The sequence below is a fragment of the Eubalaena glacialis genome, chromosome 8 (assembly GCF_028564815.1).
Source record: "Eubalaena glacialis isolate mEubGla1 chromosome 8, mEubGla1.1.hap2.+ XY, whole genome shotgun sequence".
In the NCBI taxonomy this organism is placed as follows: Eukaryota; Metazoa; Chordata; class Mammalia; order Artiodactyla; family Balaenidae; genus Eubalaena; species Eubalaena glacialis.
The window spans coordinates 6,635,244-6,648,226 of NC_083723.1; the positions used below are offsets into that span (position 1 = coordinate 6,635,244).

General features: G+C 44.0%; 1 long non-coding RNA gene across 2 annotated transcripts in view; it reads left to right on the forward strand.

Annotated features, from left to right (window-relative positions):
- Window positions 1–12,983, forward strand: part of LOC133096085 (uncharacterized) — a 66,392-nt gene that overhangs the window by 39,333 nt on the left and 14,076 nt on the right. The window contains exon 5 of one of the 2 annotated variants that reach the window (XR_009701738.1): window positions 2,833–3,288. The exons of the other annotated variant lie outside the window; for it this stretch is intronic. This is a non-coding gene — a long non-coding RNA (uncharacterized LOC133096085). Of the gene's footprint in view, window positions 1–2,832; window positions 3,289–12,983 lie in introns of those variants that run through there. 2 annotated transcript variants of the gene reach the window in all.

A 12,983-nucleotide genomic window follows, 5' to 3' on the forward strand; every position in this document is an offset into this window, starting at 1 on the left:
CAGAGCTCAGACTAGCGCTTTGACGCTTTTCATGATTATGTATCGAGGAATAAATGAACCTTAAATTCTGAGCCTAATATTTCTTCATAAGCTAGCACATTCAGGATAAAAGCAGCCAAGGCAATTAATTAAAAGATCCTTTGAGGAAATTCTGAAGGTACTAAGGCTATTTTGACTGAAGAAGGAGAACTCAGAGACCCTGCCAAGCATCTTCAACACTGCCAAGACATCGTAGGGAAGGGGGGTGTACCTTGTTCCGTGGGACCATGAGAAGCAGACTAGGAGCATGTGTAAAAGTATGATGGATTCAGGTTTTGAGAGGGTGCAGGGATCCCCACCCATGCTGTTGTAGATATTTCCCCATCTCTCATCAAGGAGCAGGCGTGAGTAGCCATCTGACAATCTAGTCTCAAAATATCCCATTCCTGATGAATCCCTAAATACACCCCACATAAACTTTATTCCAAAATTTGTCAGTCAAGAAATCTTCTGAATAGAAACGTTCTCAAACAATATTGAAATTGAGGCCAATAACCCATGTATTTACCTACGTCTCAAGTGTCACGAGATACCCTTGAAGCTGATTGAAGTTGATATTTTAAGTTGATTCTTAAAACCTGTAAAAGAGAACATTCACTAGACTGGGGAGTACGGTCTCACCTGTGGGAAGGCGGACCTTGCTTCTCTCTGGGCCCACATGTTTTGGTATCCAGAGTATTACCTGTGTCCTCCTAACTTCAGTTCAGAATTCCTCCTGCAGTTTTCATCTGAAGCGAAGCCTTCAGGCGGCCCCCGGGGCTTTTCACTAAGTGCTCTGCGGGCCTGTGTGCGGCTCTTTCCGTTGCAGCCCAGAGGCACCTGCCGTGCACACGCTGCCTGATGCCGGGGTCCTTCGCGTCCAGTGAGCCTCTTCTTCAGTAGACTCCCAGCCAGGGCCCAGTGCTTACAACTCCTGAGAAACATTCCTGGTTCTTCTCTGAAGCTAAGTTGCTCAGGGCCTTAGTTTCATGCCTGAATCTCACTTCATTTTCCAAGACCCAAATGTTCTGCTATTCTTCCTGATATTCTAAAACTCGATTTAGCTTATTGCCCCCTCTCTGCTTCTCTATTATTTTTATAGAAGCAGACATCAGGCACTGAGAAAACTGCGGTTCTTCCATGATGTTCTTATGGATGGATGTTCTGGTTTGAAGATCTGAGCCCCGTTCCTTTTCTGATGCCAGTGTAATCTCATTGTGGCTGAAGCCTGGCTCTGGGTTAGGAAATAGTTTTCCATATTTAAGAACAGTGCCCCCTGGACATGCCTCGACTTTATGAACTCAGCCAGAGCTCCTCATATGAGAGTCATAAAGGCCATTTTGACTCAAACCTATATTTCTCTGGGCTTTAAGGGAGGACTACATAAACTTTAACTTGGCTGTGCAGGTCAGGAAAGTAAATGTCATTGCAAGCCTCCATTTAAGATCAGACTTTATATTTACACCCTCTCTGTCAGAGTAAAGTACATAGATGCCACAAGCCATGCTTAAGTGCAATCAGTTTAATGGGTTTCTACATTCTAATAAAATAGCAAACATTGGCAGCGTCACCATTTTCTGACTTACGCCCGTCAACGTGAATGCATCACAGTGTTACCCTGTAGCTTCATGTTAGAACTTTATTGCATCATTTCACACCTCCCAAACCCTTTATTTGTTCAGTCAGTTGTGCCAAAATAATCGAGAGAGAGAAGCAGACAGAAAACACAAGGCTGGCCTCGGTGTGACTCTGAGAGTAGTGGCCATTTAACCCCACACCGTGCCTGCGTTTTTTTTTTTTGAAATTCCCCAGAGTGGTAGACTAGGGAGCCTGACAGAGGGGATTCCAGAGTTTGTCCTGAATGGGACTGTCAAGTCAGAAGTGGGTGCTTTGTGTGTGGAAGCGGTGAGGGACCAACTCAACCTGATATGTATTATTTGGCCGGGATTCCAGAAACTATGCCCCCACTGCTGGGATGCAGGGAGGAGCAGGAGGCTGGGCACCCACAGCTCCCCCTGCAGCATGGCTAAGTGCCTTGATACTGAATGAGGGGAGGAGACGGCCCCTCGTTTGCTCGGCAGGCTGGGGCGCACGTCCTGGGAAAGTCGCACCGGGGGCCCTCGGAGACCCGCCCAACCTCAGCAAAGACGTAGAGGTTTAAGAGGCCGTGATGTCCTAGGAGCCATCAGATAGTTAGAACACGGTGTTTGTGCCAAAATTCCCCAAGGCGGTGGCTGCAGAGTTATCTTTGAGGCTGATCCTCTCCCCTGAAAATGGGATACGAAGGCACTGCGTTTTGTAAACAATTTCCAGGTTTCAAGGTCTTTGAAAAGCCCACGTCCTAAGCCTCTAAGTTTGTATCCACAGGCCACCCCTTGGGCACCTGCTGATGCACTGTCCCTGCTCGCGGGGAAGCAGGGCTGGCGCTTCGCAGGTTACGATATTTTCCGCGTCAGTGCTGTTCACAGCTTGGCAAGCTGTTCGTTACCACCGAAAGCTGCGGTAATAAAACGCCAGTTAACAAAGATTAAGCTCACCTTAATACCAGAGGAACCTGAGGAGATGGGCTCCTTCAGCCTGTTTTCTCCTCAAGCAGACAGTTTTTTCAAACCATCACAGATGGATGTGCATTTTCTTCTCAAACGTACCCTAAACCCGGAAGGCCACGCTCCAGCATTTTTCTCAAATCACTTTTATTGAATGAAATCTTTTCTCTTGTATTTGAAGCCACTTGTTCTTCCTCAGTTCTCTGTAAGCGCTTAAAAATGCTGACTAGGACTTCCCTGAAAAACTCATTTATTCATTTGTCAGCAGACTCTGATGTGCGCTTGGCGCATGAAGACCAGCGTAACAGCAGCAGCGATGACTGTGCCGACACTCTGCCATGCGGGCGCATCACCTCTCCAAGAGCACGTCCCCGTGCAGCTGCCTCTAGCCCCCGTGCCTTTCCTTCTTTAGCTCTGTTTACTCAGGCCATCCCCACCTTGCACGGAGATCTCTGAGATTTTGAGTGTAAAGTGCATTTCCTCGTACATCTCACAAAGGTGAGAGTGTATTTTCTAGTACCTTTATTATCATTTTCCATAGTCATGGAAATGTTGATTTACATCTTTTAAAGCAGTAGCAAACCTAATTCTTGGATGTTTCTTTTCAAAATGTGAATGAAGAGTTTGGTTCAATAATCAACCCACAAATGTGCTTGGAGATCCTGCTCTGTGAAAGGCATCATTTTCTTGAAATGAGAAAATATTGAAAAATGTTAAGTGCACCATAAAATTCACTGTTTAGTTCAATGTTCAGATAATCTGGATATGACATGACTAAAGAATAATTCCCAGAGCTACTTCTGTGCCTCATTACTAGAGAGAGAATGTTGTTTAGTGGTGTAACCTGAGACTCACCAAGGCACTGAGAAAGCAGAGGGTCTGCTTTCAGCTTTGTCTCCAAACAGAAAATTACTTTTCACATCAGTGTTGGATTAAGTAGTAGCTTGTGGTGCCCTTCCTTTGGGTCATTAAATCATTAGTGAGCAATAATGCATCACTGGAAAGCTGGCAAAAAGCCTTTCAGGACAGTCTTATGTCGTTGGAAGAGATCCTTTGATAGGCCATGGGGTGAGACCCAAGGGGGGGCTCAGGTAACAACACTGGCCTCCCATCGGCCTCTGGGGAGGTAGGTCTGGGCCTCCACTCTTCTCTGTTCCTTCCCAAGCCGCACTTAGCCTTCTCCTGTAGAAAAGTGCTGGACAAAGAAAACACCCATTTCAGGGACACCAATAGGAGACCTGTGCTGAGCACCCACTTCAAGTTTTTTCACTGTCAGTGTCATTGGGGTGAGGCTCTCAGTGTCTGGAGGGGCTGGAACCTAGGAAGCCGTGTCCTTTGCAGAGTTCTGTCTCAGTGAGGCTATGCTGGGCTTGAGTTTACCACCTTACGTTTGTAGGTCTGTAAAAAGTCCTGTATTTGAATTGATAGAGGTACACTTAAATTTTCCCATAGACACAGTGGTGTAATATTAGGATACGTATTTGGCCAATGGCATCACACAAACTAGTTTTAGTAGACATGCAGGTAATTATGGTTATTCTCTCCTTTTACTTGCTTTAGGGTCTAGGTTCTACCTCACATATTCTTCATAAACAAGACTGTGTTATTAAGGAAACATGCCGGAACACAGTTCTAGACACTTTTCATTTTGTTTTTCCAGAATTATGCAAGCCAGAATGGCATTCCAGCGCCTCTATTTTTCCATTTTCTATCACTGGTTATTTTTAAAAGCTGCAAGTTTACTCCCCATTCCTCAACAGAGGCAGATGCCTACCTCTTACCGTTTCTGCCTGGAAGTGGGGTTTAAGACACTGTTGGAGTATCTACTAGCTTCCTTGCCCCAGTCAGTGTACCAGTGCCAGCCCCAACCAAACATCTGTGCTGGAGCATCAGGAGAGATACCAGCTGCCTCTTCCAGAATCATCAGACTGCACTCACAAACACAAATGTGGAGTATTGTCACTACAACTTTGCCCCTAAAAGACTGCGATACCTTTCAAGGCAGAGACCACTGTCTGTGTATCTTTCTATCCCCCAGGCTTGACACAAAGCTGGTGTTCAATTAAAGTTATCAAAATGAGTGAATGCAAGAATGAGGGAGATATTTGCCAGCAAAGCCTCTGGCAAACGTACTTTACCTACAGTGGATAGTTTACCTCACCCAGTCCACATGTCCTCACCACGAGTGGCAACAGCAAGCACCAGACTTTAGGGAATAGCCAATTAGAAAGCCGCTAATGGAAGGAACGGAGCCCTGGGTCGGTGGACATCACGGTACCAAGGCAAGGCATGTGTCTGCCCCAACCCAGGTAGATGCTAACCACTGAAATCGGGTCAAGACGCAAGAAGCTACCAGGCCAAAAGCTGCCTAGCTTGCCCGAGTGGCAAGGGAGGGAAGCATAAGGAGTATAGAAGTACTGAGAAAATATTCCAGTAGTTTGAATTTTTGCCCAGGGTCCTCTTGCCAGCGGGAAGAAGGCTGATGTGCAGCGTGCCTTGTCCCACGTAAAGTCAGGGGTTCATGGGGGGGAGTTCGAGAACACTTCGCAAGGCAGGCAGGCCTCTGAGGCCACTGCACACTAAAGTGTTCAATGCGATTTTAGCTCCCGATAATTCAGCTTTGTTCTCACATAGGTGCAAAATCACTTTTTTAAAAACAGTGGATTGTAGGACTACACCAATAGAAAAATGACAAATTCCCATATTAAGTCACACCTGTACTATGACATGTGGCCAACGGGGCCCTCAGAGCAGGATTGCAAATTACAGGAAAGCATTCATATGGCACCTCCTCCCCAGCATCCTGCGCTCCTGTCCTGCTTCCCCATCACTTCCTCTTTGCCCCCTGCCCCCGGGGTGGGCGCTGCCCTCCACGACGGAAGCCTCCTCTCAGCCACGCAGGACGGTTACTGCTCTGCCCGGATCTCCTCTCCCTGAGCCCATGGATCTCAAACAGTTGTTAGGAAGAAAGAGCGCTCATATTTCTAATCGATTTGTTCACGTTGAGGTGGTAACTGCAGGTTTAGACTTACTGGCAAGGCATTCGCATTTATGAAATGTCCACCCTTCAATGAATTCCTGAATTAGCACAAGGTGTTGGGGGGATGTTTCCAGAGGAGAAGTTATCCCAAGCCCAGGCCTTTTTCTCACATACAAGGGCAAAAGTCAGCACCTTAGGTTGGAAGGCTGTGGAAAGGAATCTGAACTCGGTAGAATCTGGACTATTTCCTCAGTCACTGAACTCTGAACTTGGTTTACTTTCTTCCCTTATGACGGCAGCTCTGAACTTTACTCAGCCTTCGATTTAAGAACCAAAAAGCAAGAGGAGTCACTGACCTCAAAGAAATGATCTTGAATTTCTGTCGTAGGAGGGGTAGACTGTTACATGTTGTATAACCATAGCTCATAAAACAAGAAATGGCTTGAATTACATCACAATATTATAGGATAAGTGGCTAGAAGACATTTTATATTCTTAATTAGGTTCTGTCTGGTTGCTCACATTCACCACTTTTTCAGAACATTTTTGGTGGGCAAATAGAATGGAATTGTTGTTTGTGTATCAGGCAACTTAGTGCTTGGGAGATAACCCCAAATAAAAGAAGAAGCAATCATAGATAAAAGTTTTTAGCTATGACCTGGACCAGTTCTTTGCTCAAAAAAGGTAAAAAGTTTTGGGAAGATGGAATTATGAAGTTGCCTGAAAAATGGCAGAAGGTAGTGGAACAAAAGGGTAAAATAAGTTGTTCAATAAAGTTCTTGGTGAAAATGAAAAAAAAAAAGTTTTTAGCTATGAATCAACTATGGAAAAACTGCCTAAGTTGGAGAGGTGGAATTCAAATAAGAAGGAAGGAAATATTTTCAATGAACTCAGCCCATTAAAAAGTATACCGCTATGGAGGTAAGAGGATTCTAATCCTAACACATTCTATCATGCATGCCTCTGCCTGGTTCCACCTCATACATAAACACCATTGACCAAAAAGATTCAAGGGGTTGAAGACGGATCATAACGTTCAGTCTTATTTTCTGTTTTTACACCCAGTTTTTTTCCCAAACAATTTTGCTTCCGTATGTTGTTTTCCATTATTCCAAGGCAAAATTTTAATTTAGAACCCCTTGATTAATTTCAAGGGACCAGCTTTTGCCCTGGATTTTCTACAACTTCCTGTGAAATAGCTACTCTCGTTTTATCTTCAGTCCACTCACCTTGTATAACCACGCCTCTTTCTGAAAGCAGCAGTGGTAGAATCCTTTCCCAAGGCGAGTGCTTGGCCTACTGAGCTATTTCACCTACTTCTTATCCACTTCTTCAGTCTTTTCTGAACCATGTGCCAGCAAGACCTTCTGCCCCTGGATACCTATTTCCTAACCGCACATTCGTTTTCCTTCTCTTCAAGGTCACTTAGTGTCTCTTGCCCCAAATCCAGTGGGATTTACCACTCGGTCACCTAAAGAGCCCCTGTGCTGCCGTTTCTCCATCTCTCTTACCACATCATAACTCAAACACAGCTCTCCAATCCCTCTACCTGGAACGCTCCCTCCCTTCCAGCTCTGGCTCCCGCTCTCCTGCTCAAACAAAAGCCCCAAGCTCTAGCACCACCCATCCCAGTCCAGTGAGTGTGGCCTCCCTCGTACGACCCACCTGGAAAGGAACAGCACAGGCATCGTGCTGACCGGCCGCTGGACGTGGCTTCTGGCTCTTCTCCAGGAATTGACATACCACCTCTCACATCAGCTGGGCAACTCCTGGGGGCTCTTCCAGGTAATGAGACTCTCACATCTGGGGGCTTGTCTAACTTTAGTGACCCCCCTCCTTTCCTGCAACACATCCTTACCGTAGTGTCAGTGGAGTGGGGAGTATTGTATTGTATTCTGGGGGTTGTGGACCCCAACAATGAAATGCCTGACCAGGACTCAGTCTACTGGGAAAGCAGTGATCTGGGGACCAGCAGTCCCACTTCCTCTTGACCTGTAAAAAAGGGGTGCTGGTCAAGGGAAACTCTCCTGGCTCCTCAAACCACTGATTCCAGTTTTGCCTTCCTTTACTTAAAATTCCTGTTTCAACTTCTTTGGGCTTGATGCTCTACATGGCTACATACACAGCCTCCCTTTGTCTGGGATGTGGTCTGTGATTCACCTTTGCTTTAGGCCTTTGTTTACTGGCCAGCCCTTCCCCAGTGTGACTCCTAGAACAGAGGCTGGAGCCCTGGGATTCCTCTTACTTTCAAGGGAGCTTGGAACCTTCAGCCACCCCAGAGCTGAGCCTGTGCTCAGCACCTGCAGAGAAAGTCGCTTTCCATGGGCCTCTCCTTACTCACACCAAGGCAGTTCTAATTCAGTTCTGCTTAATACATTGAGCCAAATTAATCCCGACCATGCTTCACATTTCTGGTCTCCTTTCTTAGTGTAAACCTGTAGTCACCTCCTCTATTTGTAGTCTGATCGCCTTATCACTCTTCATTCATAGGCTCACTCATTCATTCATTCATCCTGCAAATATTCACTAGTGCCTACTATGTGTCTGGTACTCTATTCAGCAGTGGGAATACAATAAAAATTCACACCCTCTGCTCTCAGGAATATAAAAATGGTAAGAATTTATAATTCAGAATTTTTCACTCTTCCCTCTGGAACCACAAATGTGGTAAACAAACTCTTCTGCATCATGAAACTCTTTGCAGAACTGACACCCTCTGGCCTTCACTGAAACCTGCCTCTCTCCTGAGGATGAAGAGTCCCTAGCAGCCAACTCGATTAGAGGCTGCTCATCCTCCCATACTCAGAGCCAGGAGGTGAGGTCAACATTCCTTTTTATCCCCAGTGTCACCTTAAGGTCATTTACTGCCCATTCTCATAGATACTTTTGCTCCTTTGAGGGTCTTGCCCCTCATAACCAACATATTTGCCCTACCTCATTTCTACCATTTACCAAATGTCTAGTAATTCTGCTGCATTTATAGAAAATTTGGTATCTGGCTCCAAGTCTTTTTTTTCCTCCCAAAGTCCTGACATCGTCCTGGGTTATCAGTACCCACCACCCCTCAGATGGATAACTATCCAGATCCTGGCCTCAAAATGCCTTGACCTCCTTACTAAAACTTAGGGAACATAAGTCATTCATTCCCTTCCCAGCAGGAGCTTCTAAACAATAAGGAGTCAAGATATGTTTGTTCTGTTATGACTAAGGCTTGGGGTGGGGCGGGGGCTGGAGAGTGCAGTTTGGAACTGAGGTTAAATTGTGGCTTCTGTCTTCCCCCACAAGTACAGACGTTGGCATGAGCACAGTCTTGACTATTCACCCAAGCACAGGCGCTGTCACCTAGCACGAGGGAGCACGAAGCAGAGAACATGGGCCAGTGTCACCCACATCACAAGACAGCAAGGCTGCCCCTGGAAATATGGACCAGTGAACCTAGCTTCCACTGAGCTCAGTGATCAAATAAGATTCCTCCTCCCAAAGAGAGCAGCGAGTAAGGAAAAGGGAAAGGGACCAAAATGTTCACCCTACTCCTGCTCCCTACCAGGGGGTGAAGGAGGAGTTCTCTCCCTTCTCATGTGAGCAGAAGAATGAAGAAAATAAGCGTTTTCTTTTGACTAATCCTCAACTCCAATAACCATTATCCCCTTTTTTCTTTACTTTCATGGCCACACAATGTAACTTATCACATGAACTAGTCAACCTCTGAAATACTAGGTTTTATTCCTTCAGTTTCCAGGGCCTCAGCTTCCTAGAGATATCTTAAATCTCTGTTTTCCAAGGCTCATAGGCCTGGCCTGGCCCCTCCTCCTTCATTCACACTAGATCCAACAGCACTCTTGGTTCCCACTCCTGTCTTCACTCAACACCTGCCTGGTAGAATTTAGTCATGTATCCATGCTCTAATCTGTCCTCTCTATTCCAAATCTGAGTGACTGAGTACAGACATACCTCAGAGATATTGTGGGTTCGGTTCCAGACCACTGCAATAGAGTGAGTATTGCAATAAGGCAAGTCCTAGTGTATATTAAAGTTATTTTTATGCTATACTGCAGTCTATTAAGTGTGAAATAGCATTATGCTTAAAAAAAACAATGAACATATCTTTTTTTTTTTAAATAAATTTATTTATTTATTTATTTATTTATTTTTGGCTGTGTTGGGTCTTCGTTTCTGTGCGAGGGCTTTCTCTAGTTGCGGCGAGCGGGAGCCACTCTTCATCGCGGTGCGCGGGCCTCTCACTATCGCGGCCTCTCTTGTTGCGGAGTACAGGCTCCAGACGCGCAGGCTCAGCAGTTGTGGCTCACGGGCCCAGTTGCTCTGCGGCATGTGGGATCTTCCCAGACCAGGGCTCAAACCCGTGTCCCCTGCATTAACAGGCAGACTCCCAACCACTGCGCCACCAGGGAAGCCCAACAATGAACATATCTTAATTAAAAAATACTTTATTGCTTAAAAATGCTAACCATCTTCTGAGCCTTCAGCGAGTCATAATCTTTGTGCTGGTGGAGGGTCTTGCCTTGGTGTTGGTGGCTGCTGACTGATCAGGGTGGTGGATGCTGAAGGCTGGGGTGGCCATGGCCATTTCTTAAAATAAGACAATAATGAAGTTTGCTGCATCGATTGACTCTTCCTTTCATGAACAATTTTTCTGTAGCATGCAATGCTGTTTGAGAGCATTTTATTGACAGTAGAACTTCTTGCAAAATTGGAGCCAATTCTCTCAAACCCTGCCACTGATTTATCAACTAAGTTTATGCAATATTCTAAATCCTTTCTTGTCATTTCAACAATCTTCACAGCATTTCACCAGGAGTAGATTCCATCTCAAGAAACCACTCTCTTTGTTCGTACATAAGAAGCAACTCCTCACCCATTAATGTTTTATCATGAGATGGCAGCAATTCAGTCACCATTCCTTCAGGTTCCACTTCTAATTCTATTCCTCTTGCTGCTTCCACCACATCTGCTGTTACTTCCTCCACTGAGGTCTTGAGCCCCTCAAAATCATCCATGAGGGTTGGAATCAACTTATTCCAAACTCCTGTTAATGTTGATATTTTGACCTCTTCTCATGAATCACTAATGTTCTTCATGGCCTCTAGAATGGTAAACCCTTTCCAGAGGTTTTCAGTTGACTTTGTCCAGGTCCATCAGAAGACTCACTGTCTATGGCAGCTATAGCCTAACAAAGTGCGTTTCTTAACTAATAAGACTTGAAGGTCGAAATTAATCCTTGATCCATAGGCTACAGAATGGATGTTGTGTTAGCAGGCATGAAAACAAAATTAATCTCATCATACATCTCCATCAGAGCTCTTGGGTGACCAGGTGCATTGTCAATGCAGCAATATTTTGAAAAGAATCTTTTTTTCTGAGCAGTAGGTCTCAACAGTGGGTTTAAAATATTCAGTAAACCTTGTAAACAGGTGTGCTGTCATCCAGGCTTTGTTGTTCCATTTTTACAGCACAGGCAGAGTACATAATCCTTAAGGGCCCTAGGATTTTAGGAATGGTAAAGGATCATTGGCTTCAACTTAAAGTCACCAACTGCATTAGCCACTAACAAGACAGTTGGCCTGTCCTTTGTAGCTTTGAAGCCAGGCATTGACTTCTCCTCTCTAGCTATGAACGTCCTAGATGGCATCTTCTTTCAATATGAGGCTGTTTGTCTACAGTGGAAATTTGTTGTTTAGTTTAGCCACCTTCATGAATTATCTTAGCTAGATCTTCTGGATTACCTGCTGCAGCTTCTACATCAGCACTTGCTGCTTCATCTTGCACTTTTATGTTATGGAGTTGGCTTCTCTCCTTAAACTTCATGAACCAAACTCTGCTAGCTTCCGACTTTTCTTCTTTTCTTCTGCAGCTACCTCACCTCTCTCAGCCTTCATAGAATCAAAGAGAGAGTTGGGGCCTCGCTCTGGATTAGCCCTTGGATTAAGGGAATGTTGTGGCTGGTTTTTTTCTTATATCCAGACCACTAAAACTTTCTCCACATCAGCAGTAAGGCTGTTTTGCTTTCTTATGAGTCACGTGTTCACTGGAGTAGCACTTAATTTCCTTCAGGAACTTTTCCTTTGCATTTATTCTCCTTAAGTCTCCTTCTCAACAGCCCTTATCAACTTTAGCAGGTTACTTTCCATCCTACCTCTTAAAGGAAGTTGAGAACAAGAGGCATGATTACTTTCAAATGTCTGTCCCCTAACTTTGTGTATCTACATCTGTGCATATTTTCACATTTTCTTTAAGATCAGATAATAAAGTCCCTACAATAAAGGCTCTGCCCTTAGCTACTTCCCTCCCCTCTAGAAACCACCTGTTTTTTCTCGTATTGATGACTTTCTGTTTTATGTTTGTTCATTTGTTTTGTTTTTTAGATTCCACATATAAATGCAACCATATGTATTTGTCTTTCTCTGACTTATTATTTCACTTAGTATAATACCCTGTAGGTTCATCCATGTTGTTGTAAATGGCAAGATTTCATTCTTTTTTATGGCTGAATAATAGTCCATTATATATATACATATATATATGTATATATATATATGTATATATATATATCACATCTTCTTTATCCATTCATCTATTGATGGGCACTTAGGTTACTTCTGTACCTTGTGAGTAATGCTGCAATGAACATAGGGATGCATATATATTTTCCAGTTAGTGTTTCCTTTTCTTTGGAAAAATACCCAGAAGTGGAATTGATAGATTGTATGGTAGTTTTATTTTTAATTTTTTGAGGAAGCTCCATACTGTTCTCCATAGTGGCTGCACCAATTTACATTCCCACCAACAGTGCATGAGAGTTCCCTTTTTTCCCCATCCTTGCCAACACTTTTTATTTGTTGTCTTTTTGATAATAGCCATTCTGAGGTATGAGGTAATACCTCATTGTGGTTTTGATTTTCATTTCCCTAATGATTAGTGATGTTGTACATCTTTCTTTGTGTCTATTGGCCATCTGTATATCTTGTTTGGAAGAATGTCCATTCAGGTCTTCTACCCATTTATTAATCAGGTTTTTATTTTTTTTCTGAAGGTGAGTTGTATGAGTTCTTTGCATATTTTTGATGTTAATCCCTTAACAGATATGTCATCCTCCCATTCAGTAGTGGCCTCCTTTTGTTGACAGTTTCCTTCTCTGTGCAAAAGCTTTTTAGTTTGATGTAGTCTTGTTTCTTTTTGTTTTTGTTTGCCTGAGGGGAGATATTCCAAAAACATATTGCTAAGACTGACGTCAAAGAGTATACTGCCTATGCTTTCTTCTAGGAGTTTTATGGTTTCAGGCCTTCCATTTAAGTCTTTAATATATTTTGAGTTTATTTTTGTGTGCAGTGTGAGTAAGCAGTCCAGTTTGATTCTTTTGCATGTAGCTGTCCAGTTTTTCCAACATCATTTATCGAAGAGACTTTCTTTTCTGCATTGTGTAT